Raw genomic sequence first — 3,990 nt, forward strand, 5'->3', positions numbered from 1 at the left:
AAAACGCTCTAGGTGGAAGGATGGCGGGAGGAAGCACCAACCTTCTTGGCGCTGCCAAACAGCATGCTCGCGCTGTGAAACAGTTTATTGGTCGAACCGCCCAGATAAGCCGCAACCCCGCCGTACCGTCGAAGCGGGAAAAACAACTAAGATCAGCTGGAGGCAGTGCCTTATATAAACCTTTTCTCCCCACCCACCAATTAAGGCACTACCTCCATAGGACACCCGTTCGGAGGGCAGGCCACGCCCTGCCACATACGGTTCCTTGCATTCCTCCTGGCACTGTACAGCATAAACAACATTACATTGTTTATGTCTTGGTTTCTTGTCCTTCGGGTGTAACATGCTCTGTTGCTTGGTTTAAAGTGAACCGGTATGTCATGTTTTTGGGAGATCCTCCTAAATTTATCAGAGACCCCAGACAGATAAGGGATTGAAACACTGTGGCGTTTGTTTTTCCCCTCCTCTTCCTTGCTGGGGTCTCATTTTTTTGAGATCTTGCTGACAGCCCACTCTGGGTAACCACATGTTTTGAGAGCTGCCTTAATGTGATCCTGTTCCTTCTTCCTGCCTTGGGATGTGGTGGGTATTTCTTTGGCCCGATGTTGGAGGGTTTTGATCACTCCCAACTTGTGTTCCAGTGGGTGGTGAGAGTCAAACTGGAGGTACTGGTCGGTATGTGTAGGCTTTCTGCAGACTTCAATGGTGAGGTTTCTGTGTCAGTGATCTTGACTGCATAGTCCAGAAAGGCCAGACTGTTTCCTTTTACATCTTCCCGGGTGAACTTTACATGCTCGTCTGTTTTGTTGAGGCGATTTGAGAATGCTTCTAATTCTTCAAATTTTGACCCAGGAGTCATCCACTTATCTGAACCAGTGGCTTCCTGTGAAGGATGTCAGGGCCTGGGATTCCACCTTCTCCATGTATAGATTGGCAACTATGGGGGATACTGGTGAACCCATGGTGCAGCCATGTTTCTGCCTGTAGAAGCCTTCTCTGTGCTGGAAATAGGTGGTGTTCAAACACAGGTCCAGCATGGTGCAGATTTGGGCTGGTGTTAAGGCTGTTCTTTCTGGAAGACTCTTGTGGATGGTGTCTATTGCGCTGGTGGTAGGGATGCACGTGAAAAGTGACGTGACGTCCTAGGATACCATAGTCTCTTCTGGATGTAGTTTGAGTCCACTAACCTTTTTTGCAAAGTCTTGGGAGTTTTTGATGTGGTGTGGGGTGTTGCCAACCATGGGAGACAAGATGGAGGCCGAGTATTTGGAAATGTTATATGTTACAGAATTGATGCTACTTACTATTGGTCTGAGAGGGGTTCCTTGTTTGTGGATCTTGGGCAATCCATAAATGCAAGGGATAGCTTCTCCTGGATATAGGCAGTAGTATTGTGGTCTGTCAATGGCTTGCTCCTTTTCCAGTTTATGTAGTAAATCTACCACTTTTTTCTTCTATGAGCTGGTAGGGTCTCGCTTGAGTTTCTCATATGTATTGGTGTCTTTCAGGAGATTGATTATTTTGCTGTCATAGTCAGTGGTATTGAGTAGGACCGTGCACCTACCTTTGTCAGCTGGTAAGACGGTGATGTCCTTTTTTTCTCGTTTGTGATATTGGAGGTTGGAGTTTTTGCACTAGCTAATGCAGCCGTTACCTTTAGCCTAATCTGTTCTGCTTCCGGGAGTTTATTGTTTCTGATGGCTGTGGCCGTGGCTGTGATGAGTTTGACAATTGGTACCTCTTCAGGGATGACTGAAAAATTCAGACCTTTGACAAGCACTTCTTCTTTGGTTTGTATAAGCTCCCTGCCTGAAAAGTTTTCCACCCATGTTCCCCGTTGTGTGTCAGACAAAGATGTATCCTGTTTTTTTGCCATGGAGAAGGGGTTGGCTCCGTTGGGGTTGTCAACAGAGGGAAATGTATTGTGAAGGTTATATTGTGAATTCTGTGCATTTTTGCATTGGATTTGGACCTATCAGTCAAACTTCTGGCAGCATGACCAGTTTGGTGGTGGGTCAGTGATGGTCTGGCGAGGCATGTCCCTGGAAGGACGCACAGACCTCTACAGGTTAGATAATGGCACCCTGACTGCTATTAGATGAAATCCTTGGACCCATTGTCAGAACCTACGGTGGTGCAGTGGGACCAGGAGGTCCAATGGACCAGGACCAGGAGGTCCAATGGACCAGGAGGTCCAATGGACCAGGAGGTCCAATGTACCAGGAGGTCTCATGGGGTCATGCAGGCAGTTCCTGGAGGATGAAGGAATTGATACTATTGACTGGCCCCCACGTTCACCTGACCTAAACCCAATAGAACATCTCCAGGACATTATGTTTAGGTTCATCCAGCGCCGCCAGGTTGATCCTCAGACTGTCCAAGAGCTCAGTGATGCCCTGGTCCAGATCTGGGAAGAGATGCCCCAGGACACCGTTCCTCGTCTCATTAGGAGCATGCCCCAATGTTGTCAGGCATTCGTACAAGCACATGGGGGCCACACAAACTACTGAGAATCATTTTGAGTTGCTACAATGACATTTTGGCAAAATGGACCAGTCTGCTGCATCATCTTTTCACTTTCATTTTTGGGGTGTCTTTGATTTTCCCCCTCTATACAGGGGTGATCATTTTCATTTCTATCAAATTGTGTGGCATCATTTTGTTGCTAATACATCACCTACTTTTTATCAGGAACGATATTCAAGATCATTATGCCCCCGTTTAGCTCTGATGTGTTTTCGAAGTGTTCCTCTAATTTTTTGAGCAGTGTAAATATTGTACAACAAAGATGACTAGTCATTTTTATTATATTATTATTTTGTATTATTACTTTTTCTAGCCTTAACTGTAATCTGAAAACCACTCTTAAACATATGATGACATCCAGTTTATTTTTACTGTCAGTTCCACAGTAGGTGGCTTAGAAGGGCATCAAAATTTACTAAAAAAAACCCAGAAGCCTTATGGGGTCATGCATTTTCTTGATTGCTATGACTGAATTTAAAACTTCCCCTGCTCTGGACTGCACAAAGTTGGAACAGTTTCGTCAATACCCCATGCATTGTGTGCCTGCCTTATTGTATCTCCTTGCATTCCAGGCTTATTTACTGCTGGGAAAAGAGAAGTTCATGTTGGATCTAAGCCTGCTTGAACACTCATCACAAGACCTATGGGTAAATATACAGTATATATATTCTGTGCATCTGTAGGCTTCTGTGGAGCTGGCATAAGAACAGGTCTGAACCTGGCAGTGAAAATCAGATATGGTCTCTTTTTTCTTAAAATAGCTTCAACTACCTGGGGGGCAGGCATTTCTTTTTTTTTCCTTTTTACATCATGTGACATTTATTATTGTGAATGTTTTATTCATTAATTTTCCTGCAAACTCACCAAACAATTAAAAAGGCTTTTTTTTTTTTTTTTACCAGGAACAAGATGAGCACAGTTGAGCTCAGTGAACGGGATGCCCGAGGAGCAGAGTCTCAACTATGTATGAAAAATACTCAAATTCAAAAATCCACCCTATGTATTAGAAGGCAGATGTAGCATCATTATTCCAGTTTGTCAGCTGCATCACCAAAATGTGGAATGATGCTGCTTCACTAACTTGTCAGACATTTTTTTATGCATAAAGTCTGTATCGTGGAAAGCCTCCTGTGGAGATGAAAAAGCAGCTGTAAAAAGGGTGGATCGCTGCTAAAAACCTATTTTGATGTAAGTAAATTAGGGTTAAATTGCATTGGATGGCAAGATGAACTTCAAAATAAATAAGAATTTGGGAATGAAATTATCAGATTTTTTAGTCAACCAATCCTCTGTACAGTACTGATTTACCTGGTGCGTGATCCAGCAACTTGGCAGAGGCTCAGGTCCCATGATTGTATCTCCTCTGATGCACAATAGCACATAATATTTGTCACAATGTTCAGCTTCCACACATTCTTACCTCTTGTAGTCCCAGGCTTTTTCCTTTTTTTATCAAACCTGCCA

At 43.9% G+C, this 3,990-nt stretch overlaps 1 pseudogene; it reads right to left on the reverse strand.

The window, feature by feature from the left end:
- Nucleotides 1–324: 324 nt before the first annotated feature.
- Nucleotides 325–2,211, reverse strand: LOC130514262 (uncharacterized; annotated as a pseudogene).
- Between the last annotated feature and the right edge of the window lie 1,779 nt (nucleotides 2,212–3,990).

This window comes from Takifugu flavidus, chromosome 17 (assembly GCF_003711565.1).
Source record: "Takifugu flavidus isolate HTHZ2018 chromosome 17, ASM371156v2, whole genome shotgun sequence".
NCBI classification, from domain to species: Eukaryota; Metazoa; Chordata; class Actinopteri; order Tetraodontiformes; family Tetraodontidae; genus Takifugu; species Takifugu flavidus.